Source organism: Arvicanthis niloticus, chromosome 4, assembly GCF_011762505.2.
Source record: "Arvicanthis niloticus isolate mArvNil1 chromosome 4, mArvNil1.pat.X, whole genome shotgun sequence".
NCBI classification, from domain to species: Eukaryota; Metazoa; Chordata; class Mammalia; order Rodentia; family Muridae; genus Arvicanthis; species Arvicanthis niloticus.
In genome coordinates, this window is record NC_047661.1 from 91770727 (window position 1) to 91798647 (window position 27921).

At 37.5% G+C, this 27921-nt stretch overlaps 1 pseudogene across 1 annotated transcript; it reads right to left on the reverse strand.

Moving 5' to 3' along the window:
* Positions 1–712: 712 nt before the first annotated feature.
* On the reverse strand, positions 713–18517 carry LOC117707412 (pancreatic alpha-amylase 2a5-like; annotated as a pseudogene). Its single transcript, XR_013110032.1, has 10 exons — positions 18115–18517; positions 12669–12820; positions 11738–11926; positions 10884–10949; positions 9565–9698; positions 8774–8896; positions 8585–8680; positions 7171–7293; positions 6937–7062; positions 713–5535 (listed from the first exon to the last, which is right to left on the reverse strand). The product of XR_013110032.1 is annotated as a pancreatic alpha-amylase 2a5-like (transcript).
* Positions 18518–27921: the final 9404 nt, after the last annotated feature.

Here is a 27921-nt window from a genome sequence, read left to right on the forward strand (position 1 = left end):
AAGGCTGCGTTTGCATTTGGAGACTGCTAGTGCAAAGAGAAATAATTGATCAATCTGTTAAAATTGGTAAATACTACATACTCATCAAAAAAGAAATAGCTGCATAATGCCTTAGAGTGAATGATCATGGACAATCTAGGAACTAATGATGTAAGATCCAGACAATGGAAAGGTCTACTGTGAAAACCAGTCATCTTTACAAGATGTAAATGTTGCAACATTGCACCAGCAAAATCAATGTTTGCCTGCACAGAACACTGGAAACTTCAATATTCACTTTGGATTAGGCAGTAACTTCTAAGTTCCCATTATTTTATGGGTGGCTAATTGACTATGGGCCACTGCTGGGGTAGTACAAACATATTCATTAAGAGAATAACCACTGTGAACATCTTTTTATCACTAAATCATCTCCAACTCACATTCCTGCAAGCATTCTGAAGTGCCAGCTGTAACCAAAAAGATTTGAATGTATATATGTGTGTACATGAGTAAATGTGCTTTAAAGTGGATGGAAAACATGCAAGGTAGACGCTTATGGAACACATGATAAAATTTTGATAAATAATTAACTTCCATTGTGTATAATTATGTATACATGTATGAGTGTTATAGAAGTAGAAAATGTATTTTCTTAGAATAATCAAATATAAAAGAAATTTGAAGAAAAGAGTTACTAAATGAAATTGAGCAATAATGGATTTTCAAGTGGTCAAAGGTATGTTTAATAAATTATTAGACTGTCAATAAAATTTATTGAAAATAATTTTTATACATTAAAAAACATGAAGGAAATTATACTAACAGTAAAGAGAAATATTTGTCTGGACACCATTCAGACTCTGAGAATTTTTTGGAAAACATTTAGACTTTCTGCTAATGCTACATATATCTAGGATGTTGTTATCTGATGTCTCTATGTAAGTTTTAATATTTCTATCTATTCAGGTTTATTGCTCAGAGATTTTTATTACAAGGAAATGTGTTATCCATGGAAGTCTGATGAATTTAGTGTGATATACACAATTCATGGAAAAAGAAAGAGAGGAAAGACTATAACGCGCACCTCCCGTGTCCTCCCTCACCCGTGGGAGAGAAACATGAGAGGCAGAATTTGGGTAGTTACTGCAAAACGAGGCTTTACTCTGTAACACAGACGAGGAAAACGCAGAAGGGCTGAGATCCGGAAGGGGCCTAGCTTAAATACACCCTAGAGTGACATATTCACTTCTGATTGGCTGTTCGCTCACCACCCAATATTATGCCTCGGGATTGGCCAGTGACTTTGGCGCGCCTTTTGCCTTTTGCAACTGCGCAGTTAATTGTTTACTTCTGGAGAAGACACGAGGCCAGCGCCATCTTGGGATGGCAGATTATACCACCGTTAACAGCGGCTTCCTACATCTCTCCCTGTTTAAATTATTAATATGGAACAGCCTTTTGCCTATTAAGCACAGTACCAATCAAGATTCAAACTCAAACCCGATCAAACAAACTCCATCTTGGGGGAATAAGCGATCAAGAGCTTATAGCCGGAAGATTTTCCCTTACCCTTCCAGGTGCGATGGAAACAAGTCCTCTGGGTGCAAGGGCTAAGGGGAAGTAAAGAGGAATTGACACCCATTCCTGTGCAATGGAGTATAGCTCCCAGGAGTGCAAGGGCTGTCAACCTATTATTTAGGTACCACAGTTATTCAGGCAAGGGCTGGCTGCACTTAGACCTCTCACCGACCCAGTGCAATGGGCTGAACCCTTGGGGTGCATCGACTTAGGGTCTCAGTCATCGGCTACTTTCTTAGCCTAGATAGTCAAATTTCAGGGAGAGATGCTTGCTCCAAGGCTTCGAGTGCTTGGGCTTTAGCTACCTTGTCACGTTTTTGCTGGGCTTTGAGCTTACAGACCAACCATCCATGAACACTAATCCACAACATAGGGCTGTATCAAACAGGCCTACCCCACTCTTTAAGAAAGAAAGAAAGAGGCAGAAGAAATTCAAAAAGTAAAATCTCCAGGGGTAACGGGGTCCATCTGTGCTCCATCAAGGCTCGAAATCCAGATTTGTAATTGCTGCTGCACCAGGTCTAGCTTCCCATTCCACTTCCCTTCTAAATAAGCAGAAAGATTATGGCTTTAAATAAATGTATCATTTACAAATCTCAGAGGTGTAACACCTGGATGTGGGGCTGCTAACACTCAGCTTATTTGAACCACATCCGTGAGCTGCTTCACATGGGCTTGGAGCCAATCAACTCTCTGATTGACCAAAGTCTCTTTTAAGTCTCTATAACGATGTACTGGGATGGGCACAAAGGTAGGCACATGCACAACGAAGACTAGGTCTAGTGATCCATTCCAGCATTGTGCTAAAAGCATGTAACATTCTTACAATCCAAGATATCAGAATTATTCTGAAAGTTGGATAACATAAAGAAAAATGGAGGGTCTACACACACCGACAACGGTTGTGCAGATGCATTCTTAAACACCTTATTAATTTTAATGTTATTCAAATGGCTAGAGATATTAAATCATGTAGCCGAAACATTCTGCACTTCATGAAATATATCATTCAACAAGACAAAGGCAGATATACCCTTTTTTAACATTCTAAACAGTGGCTACAACACATAATTTAATTGTGTTGAAGCAGGATAAACCCCCCAAAAAAATACACATATGATTTAATTTAGGGACTTGCATTCCTTTGAAAACATTAAACAGAGGTTTAAATCCTCCTATGGGAAGCTTAAGATGAGGTTTTAGCCAAATAATATCTCTTAACAACTTTTAAAAATCACTAAGAGCAAATCAAGATTAAAAGTAAACCATTTTCTTTTGTATGTACACTCACAAGCCAGAAGATGGCGTTAGATCCCCACCACAAATGGTTGAGAGCTACCATGTGGTTGCTGGGAGTTCAGCCTTTATATTTTAAATTAAGTCTAGCCTTTAATGGCTGAGCCCTTTTTCTAGCCCCAGCTTGTCTCAAATATTGAAAGACACTGTCTTTGAATCTTTTTTGAAGTAACAAGTACTCTAAACAATTTTTAAAGCTCGTTATATTGAAGCAATAGCTTATAGAAAAAACTTTCTTAGAGAAATCCACTAATAAAGTATCACACAATGAATAATACACACCAAAAGATTTAACCTCTTAATTTTTTGTATTAAAACAACAACAATATTTGTATATATAAAATGTAAAACAACTATTTTCTGAAGCAATTATTTTTAACAAATATCGCTTCATGGGCTCTTAAAAATTATGAATAAATTTACTAACTGCAAATCTCTCACCTTTACCAGAAAATGTAAAGGGATAATATAAAAACATCTTTTATATCTATAAAATCCTATAAGTATTTATTAAAATGGCAGCTGGAGTAGGCAACTTATGTTGTATAAATCTTAAATTTGAACTTTATTTTGGATTAATCTAATAACCAATCTTTTTTGTCCAATGAATATATCAGATAAAAGCCAACTTTATCTTCTAATAATTGTTACAAACATTAGAGGAATCTAAAACATCTCATTTTTAACAACTTTGAATATAAAGAAATTAAAATCATAACTTTTAACCCACAGACTGTTGTAAAGTCTTTGAGTCTTAGATTTATCTCTCTTCTCACAAGAAACACAGAAATCCCGGTAAGCACATTTCTAGGATCTGGTCTGAAGACTCAGAACAAAAGGGAATGCTTTGCACCTGGGCTTCTGTAGTTCAGTCTGCATGTCTTAATTCAAATGTAAATGCACTTAACCTCCCTCAGGCCTGTTCTCTGAGGCTTGGCTAAGCCAAATTGTGCATTTTGGCTTTAGCTTAAAACCTTAAATTTAAACTGTAAACCTTAAAAGACACCTGTTGTATCCTTTTTCTATAAACATAGGCAAATCAAAAATTTTCAAACTCTCGGTTGAGCTACCAACTGTAGCCAATGGAATATTGGCAGTTTAACTATGTTTAAAAGCCTCTTTTGTAAGTAACACTCGAATAGCTGTAATCAAAAGGTATTACTTCAGCATTTGAATGCACTGGCAAGAGAACAGTTCAAGATCTGACTATGGCCCACAGCGGTATACTTATCGCCAAATGGAACTTCAGTGTCAGGAGACTCAGAGTTGTAATCTTGCAACCTAGCTTCATTCTTCACAATATGCAACAGCCGCGTAGGGATCCAAATTAAATTGTTTTCACCTGTGGAATAAGCACAAACAGCCCCCCTCCCTGGGCCACAGCAAGCCATTAGCCAATCTTGTAGCCTCCTGTTCTCACGAGGAACAATGGCTGCACGGCATTCAGCTGTGGCATTTTCAAAGATCATCTGTTCTATCTCTAAGCTCGCGGGACACTCCCCGTGTGCCCGCCGCCCCGCACCCTTGCTCTGGCTCTGTCTTGTTGCAAGCCGCCACAGGTAGCAGAGTGCAGAAGCTTCCCCAAAGATTCTGTTATAAAGGAGGATCTTTTTTTCCTCCGACCTCTCTCCATCTGCCGATGGAGGTTTCTCAAGCTTAATGGACTCTGCAGCAGTCCTTGTTCCCTTTGGATATCCTATCCTATGACCAGGCCTTGCCTGTTGCCGGCTAACACACCCTGGTTCTGGTATGCTAGAGTGGCCCCTTTTCTCACAACACACATAAGTTAAAAACAAATGCAATGCAAGCAAGAGGCTAGCTAGTGGAGCGGCAGCGGTGAGTTTAAATCCGCTTGCCACAAACGCCACCCCAGGAATATCTTCCAAAGGTGTACCTCAAAACCTGCAGTCTTTTAACCCTCCTCGAGTCTCGGGGGCCTTCCACAACGCCTTGAAATTCCCGGGTTCTCAGCGTCAGATATAACGCGCACCTCCCGTGTCCTCCCTCACCCGTGGGAGAGAAACACGAGAGGCAGAATTTGGGTAGTTACTGCAAAACGAGGCTTTACTCTGTAACACAGACGAGGAAAACGCAGAAGGGCTGAGATCCGGAAGGGGCCTAGCTTAAATACACCCTAGAGTGACGTATTCACTTCTGATTGGCTGTTCGCTCACCACCCAATATTATGCCTCGGGATTGGCCAGTGACTTTGGCGCGCCCTTTGTCTTTTGCAACTGCGCAGTTAATTGTTTACTTCTGGAGAAGACACGAGGCCAGCACCATCTTGGGATGGCAGATTATACCACCGTTAACAGCGGCTTCCTACAAACGACCATGGTACAGGGTTATTTAAATGTCCTACACATATTTCAGTATTCAGATAGACACAGCACACATATTTATAAAGAAACAAAAAATTAAAAAATATAATATGGAGCATGAAAAACACACTCAACTGATGGTTTCTCTACATGTGTTTAATTTAATTCTTATAATTTTGAGTCAGCATAGACTGTAATAAATGGGTCTTTGGCAGAGTTACTAATGGAAAAGTGAGCTTTACCATCATTGCCAACATTTACTTTGAGTCCAGTGCAATTGCCATCGACTTTATCTCCAGAAATGACATCACAGTATGTGCCAGCAGGAAGACAAGTCTGTAAAGTTGTTGACAAAGCCCTGAAAAAAAGGTTAGTATTTAATTCAAATTCAACACAATCAAGTGCAGAAACATGCATTATATATTATCTACAGAACAATATATTTCTCAACGTTGTGCTATAGAACAGTAAGAACTTTGAACTCAGTAAGAGAATCCAAACACCAAGACTTTATCAACTGGAGCAAGCAAATTCTTGATATCAAAGGCATTGTTTTAAATGTGTGTTAGTTTCATGGCCTGTAGTGACCAGAAAGAGAAACACAGAGAACAAATACAAGCTAAACAGTAAAGGCCTCCTGTGAGGACCTTCATTGTTTTCATTCAGTCCTCTGTTGGATTTACACTCTGGTGATTCTTTTTAATTTTAATAGCATTAATTCTTCAAAACTTCAATTATATGATGCCACAAATATCCTTTCCTGGAAAAAACATAATCTAGCATTTCTATGGAATCGTACAAGTTTGTTGTAGAAAAGTATCTAGCATTAAGTAATTCTAGTTCTCTTAATCAACTAACCATGTGCTCTTCAAAAAGAAAAGTATTAATATATTTCAATTATTTCCTTGTATCCAATAAAATATGCTTTATGGAATAGAATTCTCAACCTGATAGAAAGCTGATTTTGATTGAGACACTTAACTGGCTCCCAAAGAGATTCTCTAATCTAGAATTCTGTTTTGTTCTGTGTGTTTTATCTTGTTTTGTTTGTAAGACAGGGTCTTTCTAGATAGCCATGGCTGAACTGAATCTCACCAGACAGATCAAGGTGCCCTGAAACATCCAGCAATATGTGTGCTTCTGCCTTTTCTACACTCAGATGAAAGTCTTTGAGCACCATTTCTGGTATCTGAACTAGAGAGTACTACAAGTGAAGCAGCCATAAAAGAACACTCAGAAGTACTACAGGTGAATAGAGAATATTGACGGTTTTTATGGCAGAGTATGCAATTTCTTGAAGAAACTCATAAACCAGATGCAAGTGCACATATGACTTAAAAATATTTAAAACACAGAGCAGAGAATTGAAGACTCTGTAAAGTGGATAAATGTATAGGTGATAATCACAGGTAATGGAGAAAGTACTCCAGTCCAAATGATGTAAATTGTTTTATAATATTAAGATGTATGTTTACAATTTATGCTTTGTAAAATGTGTCAAATGAGCCTATAATTTGAATATATGCTACTGTCATTATATGCTATGGTTAAAGATCAAAAAGGAAAGATTTATTAACACAAAAGAAAAATAGGAAAGCATAAATCATGATATTCTTATGTACATTGACCATTTATTTGTGGCTTAAATTCATTTTCTAAAAGCTATTTCATGTATAAAAAATATAAATGAAAAAGAAGAGAACAAAAGCACCTTAGAGTGTAATATTGTGAAATTCTTCTTTCATCACTATCGACTTACCAGCCATCATTGTTAAAGACAATGAATCTTCTGTTTACTCTGCCAAAAGCTACTTGGTTGCTGCCATTATCCCACCAGTTTGCAAAAGGCTGACCATTGACTACATTCCTGAAGGCAACCATGTTCCTAAAAACACAAAATAGCATAAAATACTGGTATCCTTTAATTCGACAGTTTAAAACAAAAGGTTAAACAGTTACCTTATTAGACAAGATCTGATCGGGATATTCCCACCTTATTTGATGTCATCAATGTTCACAGACCCAACCATTGACACATATGGTGTCTGTATTAATGGTAACTTCTTTTGTTGCTCCATTGTTATTAGGTGGCCTGAACCAGTCATACTGATCCTTAATTATTGAAAGAGTTAGGGCATTTGAATGGTTGTAACTGCCTGATTCTTTTCACTACAGAAAACCATAACCACGCCCACTGTACTAATTCTGCCTCTGCATTGTCTAATTTTTATCTAATTCCTTCACTGTTTTTACAGACTTTCACTGAGTTCTTAACTTTTATGCAAACTCACATTCTCTAAAAAACATATTTAAAATATCAGAAACATTTTTTAAAACTCTCATTTTTCCTCGGTATCACTAAAATATCTTCACTGTGACTGAAATAAGAAAATTATAGTTAGAAAACCTAAAATTAAAAAATAAACTCCTGTTAATAACTAAAATATTTTCATCATTATATATTATATGCATGTACCTCAGTTTATCCACAAAAGAAAGAGGTAGTCACTGAATAACATAAAAATTAAAGACAACAATGAAAATGTATTTAATGTAATAATTTCTAAGTTACTATTAATTGATTTCTTGCTAATTGCTTATAAAATGTGATAATATATTCTGACTTTATTGTTCACCAGAGTATAAATAAGCATCTTTTGTTGGCAAAATAGTTGAATATATTTTGGGGAAAAATCTCATTCTGCTTATTAAAGCTCTTCAAAAAGAGAATGAATTTCAATGCAGAACAAGGGATTTATGTCTTGAAAGGAAACAAAAAATATTTCTCGGATTTATACAGAAGTGATATTTTTATTTTTATACTTGATGTGTCTCTATAGGCCTATCTCCAATCCACTGAGATTAGAAATTTCACATAGGCGATCAGATAGCTTATTGTCTCCTTGCCTAAATTAGTTTTGAAACTGTTTAAACTTATGAAACAAACAAACATGCTGGATATAATTCAAGTCATCCACAGATTTCTCACACAGATCATTGTTCTCAGATTCTTATAAGCTTTTACCTATTATAATTTTCTTAATTATACTCTAGTCAGCTGTTTTCTAGTTTCACAGAAAAAAAATAAAAGTATTTTCATAGGATGATATTTATCATATCAAAGGCAGAAAGAATTTGGAATTCCCTTTAGTATTAGCAGGTATAATTTATTGTCAAACCTATGAATCAGAGCTCTATCAGGCATAACTGTTTTCACTCAGTATTTTGTTATTACTTTAATTATTTCATTTTCACTATCAGGTACTTTTCAATGTCCTTACTTTAGAAAACCGTAGTGAATAAACAATAATAAGTATCATGTGCTATAGCTACACCTGAAATTGAAACAGAACCACTTTCTTTTCTACATTAAAATATGCTTCAGACAACTCTTAAGACTTATTTTTCCATTCTGGATATTTCTTGCCCAACAGTAACTTGAAATCACTCTTATAAATCTATAAGGATGAGCCAATATAAATCCAACAGCCATTTTATACATTCTGAAAGTTTCAAATATAGTATTAAAGCAGAGGTATATAATACTCTACTGTCATCGAAGGCAGGCTCCACAGCATCAAAGAATGTTATCCTACCTAGCATTCCAGAATGTCAGGATGGATGCTCCTCCAGCGCCTTGTCCTTGCTGATTATCATGGTTGTCCACAAACACAAGGGCTTTGTCAGAAGGCACCAAACCCCAACCTTCTCCCTAGTTCCTAAATTAAAATAAAAATATTATTCGTTCATACTGCTTAGCATAAAATTATATATGGCATCCTCTATTATATTATCTAAATACATGATAATTTCATGTCTATCTTTCAGATATATTTTTCTATGATACTATTCATTGGAATTTTATCTACATTTAGATTTTACTATAAAACCTTCTTGTTCCTGAAATGTTTTCTTTATTTTTTATTGTATTATAATATTATAGACTTGAGAATTAAGATATCCAAGTTACATAGTATAAAATGGAAGCTTGAATTCATAACTGCATTGCTAAATTACAAAGTTTAAAAACATTCATTTAATTCTCTAATGCAATATAAGGAAAGGCCATACTTGGATCACTTCTGAGCACAACTATTTTTGTAATACTAATGTAACTTTAGTAGACAATGAACAAACATTCTTAGAATCTATTAGACTCATCATAAATGGACAGAAATCACTAAGCAATGCTTTGGATTTCCATGACTACCTGGTGATTGATCTCCAGATTGAAAAGAATGATTAAGTGAAGTTTAAGGAACAATAACCCTAAGCAATAGTCAACAACTTCATAGTTGTACAAATTAGAATACTTGAAGATATATCTTATTGACGCCAAATGACAACAATGTATGATAGATCAAATGATGAAATTGAATATATTTACATTAAATACGACATCTTCTCGCCATCCCACTTGCAGATGACTGTGCCAAGTATTACACCAAACTTGAATTCTGTCATGCGGCCATTTCCAAAGTACTCACTACTTTTAACTGCCTCACCACCAAGATCGATGACCTAGGAGAGACATTGGGGCAAGTGTCATCTTAAGTATATCTTTAAATCATATTATTGAAATATAGTATTTTTAGAAGTATTTAAGATAATTCTGTTATTTGAAATCTTTCTAATGGTTTTTTGTATACTAATATTCTGATTTTTGTCATAAACTATATGTCACAATATTAAATGAATTAAGGCAATTATATTACAAGCCAAATTGTAAAAGGGCTACTTTTTATCCTCCAGGATGACTGCCAGAAAAGAAAATTCATTAGTTCACAATAAGTTAATACTTGCTGTCTTGTCAACATTAGAATCACTTATAAAACTCATTAAATCTTTCAAGAAAATTAGAAATAGAATGCCATCATCCTTAGGGCACTTCATGTGACATTATTGCTAAAGAAATTGAGAGTAAAAGCATCATGATTTTTCTGTTTTGTAAAAGTGTCTGAGAATTTAATGGCTCTGTTAATGAAGTTAGCACTGTCTTGAAACATGCTATGATAAAGAACTAAGTATGTTCTTATTGATTAACAGCATTCCTATTTTTAATAACAGAATGATGACTCTATACATGACTAAGTTATAACCTACATTATTAATTATATGCTTAGAGAAATTTACTATATCTTATCTGGTTTACAAAAATGATGACATTTAAAGAAAAGCCCATGGCTTTCAAACTTAGCCAAAGAACTGTAGTAAACCAAGGAAAGCTGAGAACAGGAAGTCTTCCTGAGGCAAGAACACAACAATTATACTTAAGGAACATGCATGAATGTTATGCATGTATGTATATGTGTGTGTAAATATATGTATATATATAGTATATAAATATGTGTTATATACATACATATATATATACATACACCCATACTCAGATACATATGCACATTTTTATGTAATTACAGTACATGAAAAATAAAAGTTATGTACTTGAAGGAAAAATACATACGTATTTGTAGAGAGAAAAGGGTAGGGAGAAACATTGTAATTAAAGTATAATCTCAAGAAAACCATATAATATTTCTCCTCTTGAAAAATAAAAGGTCTGCTTCCTTGAGGGAACCATTTTGTATTTAGATTATGTAGTTTTCCCCAAACTGCCTTTATGTCTCCAGGCCACATATGCTTAACAGCATCAATTCTGAACCCTGCCATACCAATGCCAATGAGATGGTTCATGTAGTCAGCCACCTTGGTCCAAACATAATCTTTATCAAGACCAAGATCCAGAAGGCCAAACAGACAACAATCTCTGACCTATTTGGGAAAACATGATTGATTTATAAAAACGTACTTCTGCCTGAGAATTTAATTCGTCATTCAGTCATTCACCCATTGGTGATATCTAATTTCATATGGGTTTTAATCAGTACATGGGATGTGTTACAATGTTACTGTGGACTCTGACTCTAACTATATTCTGATTCTAACTATATTCAACTACATTCTGTTGTAAATATAGAGAATACAGAGATTAAAATAGGTGAGCATTTTAGTTGGTCCATTCTCTTTCCTACTTTTTCTTCATTTTCTACACCTCTTCCTTCTTCTTATTCCTCCTCTCTAACTCTTTTTCTTTTTTTCTCCCTCTCTGACTCTTCATTTCATTTTTTCCTTTACTTCATTTTTTAAAATTTATTTTATAGATTTCAGAAAATCCAAGCCAAGAATTTGGTTATATTAGGTACACTGCTCTAAAACTGTGAATGCCACACAATGCCTGAATTTATTTTTATATATGATTTATGTTTCTAATATTTTCTATTTTCATCATATTTATATAATTAATAAAACCAAGCTCTTATTTTTTTCACACAATGTTGCTAGAGAGAACCCCTGAATTTATCCTTGACTTTGGTGTATCCTTACAAAATAACATGACAAAAATACAGGACATTTTTTTCATATCTATTTTTCAGCATTGTGTCTAAGTACAATCATTTTCTGTGGAATCTAAATGAAATGTCCAATGGCATTTCATACATTTCTGTACATATGTAGAAGAATAAACAGTTCTTTATTTCCACCACTATTTTTCTCATTACCACATGAGCATTCTGGTAGTTATTAACTTCTCCATCACATTTATTATCATTAAAATCCCAACTAGATTATGGAACAGCTGAGAATTCCCTGTTATGAGCATTGTAGTAACTTCCACAGCTACTGCTTATTCCTGCACCACCAGCTGAGCCACACATGTGATTAATGATGGCATCCACATAAATACAGAGCTAGAAAAGTCCATACTTCAGTTGGACTCAGAAATCTACAATTTTGCTACAACTTTACAGCAAATCTACAAAACATTTCATTTACTGCTTTGTAGACTCACTTTAGAAAAAGTGAGTCAAACATGAAAGGAAACAACTGCGAAATAAGACCAATAATATGTGGAAAAGAATATAGAGGTCTTAAGCAGTGAGAACAGAAACTACCATTACAAAACAGAAACTACAAACAAAAGATCAATCTTTGAGGAAGTAAGGCATTGTATAAATTTAATAGACTGTTGTGTTTGACATTTTATATGATCATGAGGAGAAAGACTTTAGCTTAAGCTATATCCTACATGGCTGAAGACCAGAGAGAAAGTGCATGTCTCTTCATTATAGAACAAAGTAGATATTTTTTATTTAAAATAATGATGGAGAAGGAAACCTAAAAATTTGGCTTAGAAAGAGAAATTACATAAATATGACTTAATCTTTTCATTTAGACCAATTCCCATGGTAAATTTTAGTAGTTATTAATTTTATAAGTCAATATTTTGCTTTATGAGAATAATTGTTCCAAATTTAAATGCTGTGTATTCAAGAATTTCAAAAGGTGACAATAAAAATGAACTGTATTTTCAGTAATAAATAACAAGTAAAAAATTTTAGATACTTAAATTGTGTTGAAACAGAAAGAACTAGACACAAAAGAGAAATATTTTCATATCTAATAATTAGAAAAAAATGTGTCTTCATTTACACCATCATTGTTGCACCTCGTCACCATGTCTCTGAATTCATCTTCTTTTCCAGATCTTGTACAAATTTTGTAGCTGATTGGTTGGTATCTTTCCCACCAAGGCCTTCATGGGAATTGTTATGAATTACAATATTTTCATTGGGTGGAGAGACCTTCAAATGAGTCAGTTACAATTAGTACCATATTATAGCTTATTTACATAAGTTAATCTTGTAGAAACCTGTCAATAAAATGACATTACTTCCCATTCTGTAAATATGCATTTCTGTTGATTAGCAATCAACAGAAATTATAGAAGAAGATTCCAGAGATACTCTTGATATTCTACAGTAAGTACAAAGGTGCCACAACTACCAAACTTTTCTTTTCTCAGAAAGGTTATGTGTGAAATGAAGTTGTGCTCTAGACTCACTAGTCTTGATTAAAATACTGTAAAATGTGTGATCAGCAGCCTTCCAGATACCCACCCAAACACTGCAGCCTGTGTGCTTTCCAGGAGTTCCTCACTGTCCAAGAACACAAGTGAGAATTTCACCCAAATACACACACTAACTGGGATACCCATGCTGCACAGATGACACAGGTACCCCTCTCAGATCCCCGAAACTCCACATTCCTTATGGCCCACTTCCCCACCCTAACCAGAACAGTGGCCTGAAAAGCTACAGCCTGTGAGCTTGCCAGGAGGTCAACAGAAACAAAGGGCACAAGAAGTCCACAGTAATGAGGGACACAGGAGGCCTGTTATAACCAGAAAAACAGGAAGCCCACTCTAATGAAAGACAACATTGCCTGCTTCCAAGGAGACCAGCCCTAATTCAGGTCACAGAAGTCTACCTGCCTCCAAGGAGACCTCTTTTAATCATAGACACTCAGGCCAGTTAATACCAGAGAAAACCAGATGGCCAGAGGCAAGAACAAGATCATAAGCCACAGAACCTAATGAATTTTGTACCATCAGAACCCAGCAAGCCCTAGCTACCCTAACAGGCATGAAAAGCAAGATAATGACCTAAAGGCCCATTTCCTGAAGATGATAAAGGCCTTTAAGAAGGATATAAGGAACTCTCTTAAAGAAGTACAGCAAAACACAGGCAAACAAAGAGAAACCCTTAGAAAGAAAAACAAATAAATACCTAAAAGAAATAAAGGAAAATACAATCAAGGAGGTGAAGAAATTGAACAAAACTGTCAAGAACTAAAAATAAAAATAGAAACAATAAAGAAAACACAAGTGGATGGAACCCTAGAGAAGGACAACTTAGGAAGGAGATCAGGCGCTACAGATAGAAGTATGCCAAAAGAGTACAAGAGATAGAAGAGAGAATTGCAAGCATAGAAGACACCATAGAAAATATTGACATATTGAACAAAGAAAATACGAAAGGTAAAAAGTTTCTAAACCAAAATATTCAGGATACAATGAAAAAAATCAAACTGAACAATAATAGGAATAGAAGAGGGTGAAGAATCCCAGATCAAAGGATCCCAGAAAACATCTTCAACAAAATCATAGTTTCTTCTTCTTCTTAAAAAAAAAAAAAAAAAGTTACTTCCCTAACCTAAAGAAAGAGATGGCCATAAATGTACAAGTGGCCTATGGAACACTAAATACATTGGACCAGAGAATGTTGTCATATAATAATCAAATCTTGTCATATAATAATCAAAACATTAAATGCATAGAACAAAAAAAGGATATTAAAGGCTGTAAGGGAAAAAGGCTGAGTAATATATAAAGGCAGACCTTTCAGAATTACACCAGAGTTCTCAACAGAGACTCTTAAGCCAGAAGATACTGGACAGATGTCATCCAGACACTAAAAGAACGCAAATGCCAGCCCAGGCTTTATAACCTGCAAAACTCACTATCATCATAGATGGAGAAACCAAGATCTTCCATGACAAAATTAAATTTAAATATTTTCTACTAATACATCCCTATAGCTGATACTGGAATGAAATCTCCAACACAAGAGGGTAACTACACCAAAGAAAACCCAAGAAACTAAACAGATCACAACAACCCCCAAAGAGAATCATACCCACATAATACCACCTCCAGCAACAAAAATAAAATAAAATAAAATAACAATTGTAGGGCCATGAAAGGGGTCTTGGTTTTTGGTAGAAGCATTGGCTGTAAGTAGTCCAGAGACCCTGCAAAGGACAGGCATTTATTCTGCCATGCTCCCAAAATCCAGGCTTCTAAAACTTGGCAAGAAACTCCATTAATCTGCTTTGTTCAGTCACATAGGATGCAGCCCCTCTCAAAAGGCACAGGTAGAGGGCAGGACTAAAGACCTCAGCCTCAAGAGATTTACATACTAATGAGATACCTGAAGGCCAGAGGGCATAGCCAATTAAGCATGCTTCCCCAGACCCTCCCCCCTTTCTCCCTCCCTGTGGGGAGCAGAACTCAAGATGGCACCCTGGCTGGGTGCCAGACACCCCTGGTGTGTTGGCTCACCATTTCAGGAAGCCTGGGTGGCACGTAGGCTAGGCTTTACTGCGCATGCATTTTGCTTGTTCATTGTTACATAAGATCGGGCCATGTGATGTATGTGCTGAGCACCAATCGAGAATGACCACGTGGCAGGTTCTGATTGGAGAGGACACAGAGATTTAAGGTGCTGGGAGCTAGAGCTCGGGGGCTTTTTGTGGTACTTCAAGGTTCCTGAATAAACCGTGTTGGGAAGAAGATCCTGTGTCTGTCCGTTGTCTTCTGTCTGCTAGTGGGATCAGGAGGCAACACCTCCCTATTTAACTCAGGTCTGCCCTGAGATTCACAGGGCGTGCACAACCAGATTCAACCATCATCCATCATGCCAATAAACCCAATTTGGAAATCCATGGACTTCCTAGGGTTATTAGGGCCTGCCATCTATCAAGCTGTCATGGAAGGCTTCTCTGCATTCTGCCACAGAAGCCCATAGCCGGCGCAACCTACGTGGGGCACAGCTATACAACTACAGAAACTGATACTGTGGGTAAGCATAGAAAAGGTCTCAACTATTGTGCTGCTGTCATGGAGGACCTCTCTGTGTTCCAGCCACAGGGACAACCCTCTTCAAGCAAGCTAGCTGGGCTGCCAAGTCTGCTAAGTGAGTACAGTAACCAAGTCTCTCCCGAGGGGTGCTGCAGGGGCCTTTTTCTTCTCTCTGCCCCCCCCCCCATTTCTCTCAGTTGTGTGCTTGCCGGTTGTGCTCCCACATGCCCCCAGTCTCTGTCCTTCCACGGCCTCTCAGTGGCATGTGAGAATGCAAGGACTTGAGACCAGTTGGTCCCTGGCTGCCTCTGGGCCTGGGGATCCCCAATCCAAGAGCTCTGCACCCCCGTGGAACTTCAGACTGAGAATTCCATCCACCAGGTGGGGCCCTGTAGCACCCGCCTAGTGTTGTACACAGAGTGAACTCAGTCAAGACTCTCACACTCCAGTCTCTTTGGAGCCGTGAAAATCACAATCGCCCAACAAAATTCAAGAACATACTCCTGCGCCCACATGTGAGCTAATCATTTTCTTGCAAACAATCATCTGTTTTTAATGTCTCTCAACATCTGTGGATTCAATTCCCCTATAAAAAAGACACAGGCTACCAGACTGGATACTAGAGCAGGACTCAACATTTTGCTGCATAAAAGAAACACACCTCAGTGACAAAGGCAAACACTACCTCAGAGTAAAAACACTACCTCAAAAGCTTTCCAAGGAAATGGTCTGGGAAAACAAGCTGGAATTGCCATTCTAATATTCAATAAAATAGATTTTCAATAAAAGTTATCAGCAAGACATGGAAGGACACTTCATATTAATCAAAGGAAAAGCCAGCAAGAGGAAGTCTCAATTCTTAACATCTGTGCCTTAAATGCAAGGACACTCACACTTGTAACAGAAACTTTAATAAAGCCCCAAATACACATTGAACCTCACACAGTAATATCCCACTCTCATCAATGGATAGGTCATTGAAACAGAAAGTAAGCAGATCCACAGTAAAACTAACACAAGTTATGAATCAAACAGATTTAATAGAACATTTCACCCCAAAACAAGAGAATGTACTTTCTCAGCACCAGGCCAGGCTCCCATCTGAAAGCAGATCACATAGCATTGTAGTTTCAGGCCCTTTATGGTTGAATTAGGGGAAGGATTAAAGAAATCCTTTAAAGAAGTTGACAGGAACTGGGGATAGCCACTGGAAGGTCTCAGACGCCAGGGAAATGTGAGGCTTCCAGGACCCAATGGGGATGACCTTAACTGTAATGCACAGAGAAGTGGGAGATAGAACATATTGAGACCACCTCCAGTAGATAGGCACAGCTCCAGGTCAAGGGATGGGGCCACCCACCCATTTCAAAATTTTTCACCCAGAAATGTTCCTGACCAAAGAAACAACAGGGGGAAAAAAATAAAACAGAGACTGAAGGACCAGTCAGGGACTGCCCCATCCATCATGTCTGCAAACACCAAACCCAACACTGTTGCCATGGTCAAGAGGTGCTTTCTGACAGGAACCTAGTGTGGCAGTTTTTTGGGAGGTCCAGCCAGCAACTGACCTAGGCAGGTGTGGGTGCTTAGAGACAAACATCAGACTGAGCTCAGGGAAGCTGGTGGGGGATCTAGCAGGATGGAGAAGTAGAGTAGGCTTGCAACCCCATTAGAAGAACAACATAGGTGGGCCTGACCACCCAGTTCTCCCAGGGGCTAGACCACCCACCAAGGAGAGTACCTGGAAGGGATCCATGGCTCTACATTCATATGTAGCAAAGGATGGTTTTGCATGACAGCAATGGGAGGGGAGGCCCTTGGTCCATGGAGGTTTGATGCCCCAGCATCGGGGAGTGCTGGAGTGGTGGGTCAGGAGAATTCTCATACAGGTAAATGGGAGGGGGAAAGGCAGATGTGGGATAGTGGGTTGGTGAAGGGGTAACTGGGAATTGGGATATCATGGGATGGGAGTTGGTGGAAGGGGTAACCTGGAAGTGGGATATCATTCAAGATGTAAATGATGGAATGATTAATTAAAAATAAAGAAGTTGATAGAGTGACCCCATAGGAAGACCAGCAGTCTCAACTAACCCAGACCCTTCGGAGCTCCCAGAGACACAGCCACCAACTAGGAGCATGCATGTACTTGTCCGAGGCACCTGGCACTTATGTAGCAGAGGTCTACCTGGTCTGGCCTCAATGTGCTTAATCCTGGAGAGCCTCGAGGCCTCAGGGAAGGGGGAGGTCGGGGCAGCACTCTTTCAGAGGCAAGGAGAAAGAGAAATGGGATGAGAACTGTGGGTGGGTGGACTGAGGTGGGGGAATCACATGAATGTAAACAAATAAAATAATTTAAATTAGAGAGAGAAAGAGAGAGAGAGAGAGAGAGAGAGAGAGAGAGAATACTATATACATGAGCACAGTAAGCTCTGCATTTAATTTGTAAACTAATCTTACCTGTACCCCTCCAAATCCCTTAGGAGCTAAGTATCTCTCACGTTCCTTGGCAATATCAACCCAGCACCACTGGAATAGGTGGACAATAGCAGTCCTCCCATTTGTAGTATGTGGGTCATATTGAGCCCAGCAGAATGCAATGAGAGCAGCAGGACAAACTACATTTTGCTTTGACATTGTCAGTGTTCTTTCTAGTGCCTATTTATATTTCTGCAAAAAGTACAATTTCAATCTAAATGCTTGTGAGTAAATATTTAGAGTACAAGCTATAATCTGAAAGTGATTAGCAGCAACTATGTACACAACTGGAGGATATTCAGAAACTCTCACAGAAAATAAACTTAATGCTTTTTTACAAATATTTTTATTTGATATTTTATTTACATTTCAGATGCAATCTCCTTACCCAATACCCACCGTGCCCAGGAAACCCCTATCCCATCCCCCCTCCTCCTGCTTCTATGAGGATGTGTCCCCACCTATCCTCCAACACTCCCACCTCCCCACTTTCAAATTACCCCACACTTGGTGTCTAGCCTTCATGGGACCAAGGATCTCCTCTCCCACCAATGCCCAACAAGGCCATCTGCCCCTACATATACAGCTGGAGCCATGGGTCCATCCTTATGTGCTCCCAGGCTGGTGGTTTAGACCCTGGGGAGCTCTGGTTAGTTGGTATTGTTGCTCTCCTCATGGGGCCACAAACCCTTCCACCTCCTTCAATCTTCTAACTCCTCCATTGGGAACCCCTTGATCAGCTCAATGGTTAACTGTGAGCATTCACCTCTAAGTATGTCAGACTCTGGCAGACCTCTAAGGGGACAGCTATATCAGGCTCCTCTCAGCATGCACTTCCTGACATCCACATCAGCGTCTATCTTTGGTGACTGTACATGGGGTGGATATACGGGTAGAATGGTCTCCAGATGGCCCCTCTTTCAGTTTCTCCCCCACATTTTGTCTCCATATTTGCTCCCTTGAGTATTTTGTTTCTCCTTCTAAGAAGGACTGAAGCACCCACACTTGGTCTTCCTTCTTCATGAGCTTCATGTGGTCTGTGAGTTGAATCTTGGCTATTTCAAGCTTCTGGGCTAATCTCCAATTATTAGTGAGTGAATATCATGTGTTTTCTTTTGTGATTGGGTTACTTCACTCAGGATGATATTTTCTAGTTCCATCCATTTATCTAAGAACTTCTCGAATTCGTTTTTAATAGCTAAGTAATACTCCATTGTATAAATGATGAAACTCGAATGGCTGAGAAGCACCTAAAGAAATGTTCAATATCTTTAGTCATCAGGGAAATGCAAATCAAAACAACACTGAGATTCCACCTCATACCAGTCAGAATGGCTAAGATCAAAAACTCAGGTGATAGTAAATGCTGGCGAGGATGTGGAGAAAAAGGAACACTCCTCCATTGTTGGTAGGATTGCAAGCTGGTACAACCACTCTGGAAATCAGTCTGGTGGTTCCTCAGAAAAATGGACATAGCATTACATGAGGACCCAGCTATACCATTCCTGAGCATATACCCAGAAGATGTTCCAACATATAACAAGGACATATGCTCCACTATGTTCATAGCAGCCTTATTTATAATAGCCAGAAGCTGGAAAGAACCAGATGTCCTTCAACAGAGAAATGGATACAAAAAAAATGTGCTACATTTACACAATGGAAGTTAATGCTTTTTAATGACAACTATTATTTGATTGATATTAGCTATTATTTGCTATGTCCTCCATCAATACAAGTGGAATTACAACTAAAATCAAATACAGCTGGGAGTTTCCACCTTTAATTCTTTGTATTCTACCATTCCAAATAGCAATGAAATAATCAATTTTTCTCTTTTTGCTCCCCAACTTAGATTCTTTTCAATATTTTCACTGAATTTTAAGAAGCTGCTAAGCTTTGTGGCATGTACCTACTCTCTCCAGTACTAGAAGAAAGAAAAAATACGATTTTGTGCAAGTCAGCAGTTTATATAAGTAACCTAAATAAATAAATAATAATTGATTAAAATAACAAATAAATAAATTATATATATATAAGTGAAATCATTAAATTTAAATGCCTCTAGATTAGAGAAATATGCATTTATATTTCAGCAGTCTGTAGCCTGACTTCTCAGTCTGAAAAATGATAGAACTTTCAAAAATATGCTCAGATCACAGTGAAAAAGCACAAGTATCATGAAAAACAAGACAATATGTCTCCACTAAAATCTACCAATAATAAAGTAAACAATCCCAGACACAATGACTTCACTTAAATTACACACAAATAATTTGAAAGAAAATAATATTTATGCTCACATAAATGTATAAAGTCTTGAACAAATTTCAAGAGAATACAAGGCAAATGCTAAATAAGATATGTGTAGAAGTGAAGAAAAGCAAAACAGAATTCAATTAGAAAATAGAAATACTGAAGATCACAAACTAAAGTGATACTACAAAGGAAACTTTTAATAAGTCAAATAAATAACATAGTCATTGAATAAACCACTAGCAATAGAATAAACCAGCAGCATGAGAGAAAATAGGGTCTTGCCCACAAGGTGTATGGAATTACTTATTCAGCTAAGGAGAAAAATGAGTTTAACAAACTAATGAATGTGTTATGTAAGATCTCTGGAAAATCTTGAAAAGACCAAATTACTGAACTAATGACAAAGAAGATGAATGATGTGAAGAAAGAAAGAAAGAAAGAAAGAAAGAAAGAAAGAAAGAAAGAAACCAAGAAATATTTTCAATATGATCATAGCAAAATTCCTCTAAATCTAGGATACAACTATCCAAGTAAAAGAGACAGACATATGATATACAAAAATTTTTTGTATATGGCCTTTCTGATATAGGCCAGATCAGAAAATTTCCCAATGTTGTCATAATTAATTTCATTTTCTGAGTTACATTCAAGCATACTCTCTTGGGCCTTCCATGTTATTTGTCTTTTTTGGATCTGTGTATTTTAACTGGTTTATCCTGTAGTTTATGGCTAATATTCACTTATAGGTGAGTAAATACCATGCATGTCCTTTGGAGCCTCAGTTACCTCACTCAGGATGCTATTTTCTAGTTTCACCCATTTACCTGCAAATTTTATAATCTTGTTTTTAAAAGCTGAATAGTATTTATTTGTGTAAATGAATCACATTCTCTATATCTGTTCATTTGAGGGACATTTGGGTTGCTTCCAGTTTCTATTACAGATAAGCTTCTATGAACACAATTGAGCAAGTGTCCTTGTGGGATGGTGGAACATATTTTGAGCATATGCTGAGGAGTGGGGATAAGGTTAAAACTATTCCCAATTTTCTCAGAAACCACTGAAGTGATTTCCAGAGGGGTTGTACAACCTTTCACTCACACTAGCAATGACAAGTGTTCGGTGTCCTCCTCATGCTTGCCAGCATGTGCTCTCTATTGGGTTTTTGATCTTAGGCATTCTGATGGGTGTAAGGTGGAATCTCAGAGCTGATTTAATTTGCCTTTTTTTTTTTTTTTTTTTTTTTTTGATGACTAATGAATTTGAATACTTCTCTTTTTTTAATTTTTTCTTTATTTCTTTTATTGATCATTTTATTCATTTACATTTCAAATGATATGCCCCTTCCAAGGTCACCCATCCACCAACCACCCCCATTCTATACCCTTCATCTCCTCCACTTTACCTCTATATGGGTGCTTCTCCACCCATTCACCCACTCCTGCCTCACTGCCTCTAGCATTCCCCTATGCTGGGGCATCAAGCCTCTCTCCCCTTCTATTGATGTCAGATAAGATTATTCTCTGCTACATATGTATCTGGAGTCCTGGCTCCCTCCATGCATGCTCTTTGGTTGGTGATTTAGTCCCTGGGAGCTCTGGATGATCCAGTTAGTTGATATTGTTCTTAAGAGCTTGCAATCCCCTTTAGCTCCTTCAGTCCTTCCTCTAGGTCTTCCATTGGGGTACCTGGCCTCAGTCTGATGGTTGGCAGTAAGTATCTGCATCTGTATTGGTCAGGTGCTTGGTAGAACCTCTCAGAGAACAGACATATCAGGCTCTTGTCAGCAAGTGCTTCTTGGCATCAGTAATAGTGTAGATGTTTGGTGTCTGCTGGTGGGATGGATTCTGGGTTTAAAATTTTGAGATGTGTGGGTAGCCCCATCCCTCAACTAGGGACCATGCCTATCTACTGGAGGTAGTCTCTATAGGTTGTATCTCCCCTTTGTTGGGTGTTTTGGCTAATGTCATCGACAGTGGCTCCTGAGAGCCTCTCACTTTCCTGAAGTCTGGGACTTTCTAATGGCTACCTCAGTTCCCCATCCTCCTCTGCTACATGTTTCTATTCAGTTTCCTGAACCTCTGTACTTTTCTCCCATCCTTCCAATACCTATTTCTGCCCTCTTTTTCCCTCCCCCTTCTCTCTCCTTCCATGGTCCCTCCTTCCCTCTAGTTCCAATGATTATTTTGTTAAATGTTCTAGGTAGGATTGAAGTACCTACACTTTGATCTTCCAGTATTTCTCACCCATTTGAGATTCCTCCGTTGAAAATTCTCTGTTTAGCTCTGTACCTCATTTTTTAATTGGGTTATTTGGATTGTTGGTGTCTACCATCTTGAGCTCTTATATATTTTAGACCTTAGCCCTCTGTCAGATGTAGGGTTAATGAAGATCTTTTCCAAATCTGTAGGTTGTTCTTTGTCTTATGGAAAATGTCCTTTCCTTATGGAAGTATTTTCTATTGTATGTTTTGCTCCTTTGTCAAAAATCCAGTTTCCATAAGTGTAGGGGTTATTCCTGAGCCTTTGGTTCGATTCCACTGATCCATCTGTCTGCTTCTATATCAATTTTATGCAGTTTTTTATTACTATTGTTCTGTAGTACAGCCCAAAGTCAGAGATGGCAAAACCTCCAGATTTTTTCATTGTACAGGATTGTTTTATCTATACTGATTACCTTTGTTTTCTATATGAAGTTGAAAATACTTCTTTCAAGGTCTACAAATAATTGTGTTAGAATTTGGATGAGAATTGCACCAAATCAGTATACTGCTTTTGGCAAGATGACCATTTTTATTATGGCAATTCTACCGATCCATGAGTATAAAAGATTGTTCCATCTTCTGGTATCTTCTTCAGTTTATTTCTTCAGAGACTTTACATTCTTTTTCTCTTATTTATTTATTTATTTATTTACACTCTAGATTTTATTCCCCCCATCCACCCTTCAACTGTTCCACACCCCGTACCTCCAGTGTCTCCAAGAGGCTGTTCCCATTCCCCACCCCTACCCCACCTGACCTCTAAACTCCCTGGGGTTTCCAGTCTCTTGACGGTTAGGTGCATCATCTCTGATTGAACACAGACTCACAAGATGTCCCATGACAGAAGAAGGGATACAGAAAATGTGGTTCATTTACACAGTAGAATACTACTCAGCTATTAGGAATGAGGACATCCTGGGTTTTGCCAGCAAATGGATGGAACTAGAAAATAAACAGCAGAGACTTGACATTCTTATCATACATGTTTTTCCACTTTCTTGGTTAGAGTTACATCAAGGTATTTTATATTATTTGTGACTGGTAAATATGACATTGTTTTCCTAATACCTTTCTTAACAGGTACATTATTAGTATAAAGGAGGGGAAACGACTTAATTTTTAGAAAATTTTAGACAATTTTGTATCCAGTCACTTTGTATTTATCAGCTATAGGAATTCTCTGGTAGAATTCTTTGGATGACTTATGTATAATATCATATTATCTGCATATATAGTGATATTTTAACTTTTTAATTTCCAATTTGTATCTCTCTGATTTCCTTTAGACTTATTGCTCTAGTTAGGACTAAGTCTAAAGAAGAGATAGAGAGACAGTGCACAGCCTGGTCTTGTCTCTGATTTTAATGAAATTACTTTAAGTTTCTCTCCATTTAAGTTGATATTTGATATTATTTTCCTGTATATTGACTTTATTGTCTTTAGTTATGGTTCTTGTATCCATGATCACTCCAAGATTTTTAACACGACAGGGTATTGGATTTTTGTTAAAGTGTTTTCAGTATCCAATGAGATGATCATCTGGCTTTCTTTTTTTCTTTCTTTCTTTCTTTTTTCTTTCCTTTTTGTTTATATGTTGGATATTTTGAGAGATTGTTGTATGTTGAACCATCCCTGCATCTGTGAGAGGAAGCCTATTCAGTAATGGTGGATTATGTTTTTGGTGTGTTCTTGGATTTGGTTTGTAGTATTTTATTGGGCATGTTTGCATCAGTGTTCAAAAGGGAAATTCGTTTTAAGTGCACTTTGTTGAGTCTTTGTTTGTTTTGGGTATCATAGTGACTATTACCTCAGAATGAACCTGTCAATCTTCCTTCTATTTGTATTTTGTTAAATCCTTTAAGGAGTATCGGCATTAGCTCTTTATTGAAAGTCTGGCAGAAATCTGCACTGAAACCATGTTTCTGGTTGGTGGTTGCTGTTATTTGAGTTGGGAGTTTTTAAATGACTGCTCCTATATTTGTGGGGGGGGGGCTTATAGATAGTTTACATAATCTTGAGTTAACTTTGATAAGTAGTATCCATATACAAAATCATCCATTTCATTTAGATTTTCAAATTTTGTCAAATTCAGGCTTTTGAAATAGGACCTAATGATTCTTTGAAGCTCTTCAGTGTCTATTATTATGCCTCCCCTTTCATTTCTGATTCTGTTAATTTGGATACTGTCTTTGCATCTTTTATTTAAATTGGCTAAGGGTTTGTCTATCTTGTTGATTTTCTGAAGCAATCAGCTCTTGCTTTTGTTCTTTCATTTTACTTTTGTGTTTGTTTCTAATTTATTTCAGTCCTGGGTTTGATTCTTTCCTTTCTTCTACCCCTTTAGGTGTGGTTACTTTGTTTTTTCCCTAAAACTTTCTGGTGCACTTTTAAGCTGCTATTATAATAATTCTCTAATTTCTTTATAGAGGCACATAGTGCTATGAATTTAGCACTGTTTTCATTATGTCTCATAACTTTACCTATGTTCCGCCTTTATTTTCATTGAATTTTAGAAAGTCTTTAATCTCTTTTTTTATTTCTTCCCTGGTTCTATAACTATATGGTCAATCATGCAAAGTTCAATGAGATGCTGGGAATAAGATATATTCTTTTCTGAATGGGTAAAATGTTCTGTAGTAGATATCTGTTAGGTTCATTTCATTCATAATGTCTATTAGTTTCATTGTTTCCTTGCTTAGTTTCTGTCTCAATTGCCTGTCCATTGATGAGAGTTGGATGTTGAAGCTTCACAATTTTAATGTATGGGGTTTGATGTGTGATTTTAAGCTTTAGTAATATTTATTTTATGAATATGGTTCTCCTTGCATGTGGGGCATAGATGTTCACAATTGATACATCATCTTGGTGAATTTTTCCTTTGTTGAGTATGAAATTTCCTTCCCCATATCTTTTGATTAATTTTGGTTGAGTGTCTATTTTATTAGATATTTGAATGCCTGCTTCAGCTTATATCTTGGGCCCATTTTCTTGGAAAAACATTTTCCATCCCTTCACTCTGAGGTAAAGTCTATCCTTCTTGCTGAGGTGTTTCTTGTATGCAGCAGAATGATGGATCCTGTTAATGGGTCTACTCTCTTAGCTTGTGTCTTTTTATTGAGGAATTGAGTCCACTGATGTTGAGAGATATTAATGACCAATGAGTATCAAATTCCTATAATTTTAATGTTGATAATGGTAGTTTGTGGGGGTGTGTTTCTCTTTTGGTTTTGTTGGTGTAGAATTATTTATTTCTTGTGTTATCTTGGTGTAGTTACCTTCTTTGTGTTGAAAGTTTTCTTCTAATATTCTCTGTGGAGCTGGATTAAGGGAAAGATATTCTTTAAATTTGGTTCTTCATGGAATATCTTGTTTTCTCTGTCTGTAATAATTGAAGGTTTTGCTGGGAGTCGTAGCTTGGGTTGGCATCTGTAATGTCTTAGAAACTGTCAGACTCAGGCCCTTCTGGCTTTTAAAGTCTCTGTTGAGAAGTCTGGTGTATTTCTAATAGGTATATCTTTGTATGTTACTTGGCTTTTATCCCTTGTGTCTTTTAATATTTTTCTTTGTTTTATACATTTAGTGTTTTGATTATTTTATGGTGGGAGAATGTTTCTTCTAGGTCCAATCTAGTGATCCGTAAGCCTCTTGTACATTTATAGGCATCTCTTTTTTTAGGTTAGGGAAATTTTCTATGCTACTGTTGAGGGTATTTTCTGGGCCTTTGAGTGGGAAGATTTTCCATCTTCTGTTCCTATTATTCTTATATTTGCTCTTTTCATTGTGTCTCATATTTCTTGAATATTTTGTTTTAGATTTAGCATTTGCTTTTACCAAATGTATCAATTTCTTCTACCCTATTTTTTCATACCTGAGATTCTTTCTTCTGTTTCTTATATTCTGTTGGTGATGCTTGTGTCAGTAGTTCTGTTCTCTTTCGTAGGTTTCCATCTCCAGGCTTGTTACAGTTTGTGTTTTATTTATTACTTCTATATTCAATTTCGGGGCTTGAGCAAATATATTCATTTCCTTTGCCGGTTTGATTGTCTTTTCCTGTATATCTCTATATGTGCTCATTCTCTTAGCATATCTACCTGTTTGATTCTATTTTCTTATATTTCTTTAAGGGATTTTTTTTCTGCTTCACCTTTAAAGGCTTCTATAATCTTCCTAAGAATAGACTTAAGATCATTTTCTTGCTCTTCAGGTGTGTTAGGATATCCATGATGTCATAGGATAGCTGGGTTGCTCTGGAGCCCTAATCATCTGGCTTTTGTTGGTTGTGTTCTAGCGCTGACATCTACTTATCTGTTTGTCCCTAGTTTTAGCAGTCCTGGTAGTCCCTAAGGGCAGCAGGCCTCTAGGATTGCTGGTAGTGCTGGTTGCCATGATGGCAGCAGGCTTCTAGAGATGAAAGCAGAGCTGGTAGTCACTGATGGCTGGAGGCCTCTGGTTATCCCAGGTGACAGCAGCCTTTCAGGAATGTAGGCAGAGCTATAGGCCAGAAATGGAGTGCTGAGAGGACACCTAGGAACTCCCTGCAGCTGACCCCTCTGGTCTGACCTGGTGGTGCCTGATGACTGTATACTTCTGGCTTTTCAGGAAGAGGTGAGGACTAGAAGGTGGAGTGCAGAAAAGACAGGGCAGATCTCAGGGCTGCTTGGTTTGCCAAGGGTCTCAGTGGCCTGGGGCTTTAGGCTTGGGGCTTGGAGATCTACCTAGTTGTCCCAGAAGCAGCAAGCCTCCAGAGATACAGGAGGAACTGTGACCAGGAAATCCAGTGCAGACAGACCAGGTCAGAACTTATTGCTACTGAGTTTGAAAAGGGCCTCATAAGTAGGCAATTGTGGTCCCCACCAGGTGGTCCCTGAGGGGTACAAGCCTCTGACATTGCAGGTAGAGGTATGTACCAGAAGATGGCACGCAAAGGGGAGAGGTGAGAATGCCCAGAGAATAAAGTACAGAAGAAACAGGGCAAAACTCAACACTACTGGGTTTGTCCTAAGAAGTGGCAGGCAGGGAATTGAAGTAGGGGTGTCTCTCCTGGTGATCCCTAATGCCTGCTGCTCTTTAGGATTGCAGGTAGAGGTGTGAACTGGAAGATGGATCACAGAGGAAATAGGGCTGACCTTATGGCTCTTGGGCTTGATGGGGGACCCAGAGGCAGGGGCTTGGGGCTTGGGGATCTCATCTGGTTGTTTCTTGTGGTAGCATGTATGGAAGAAGTACAGGTAGAAAGACTCACATCATTACCAAGATATATAGTTTGA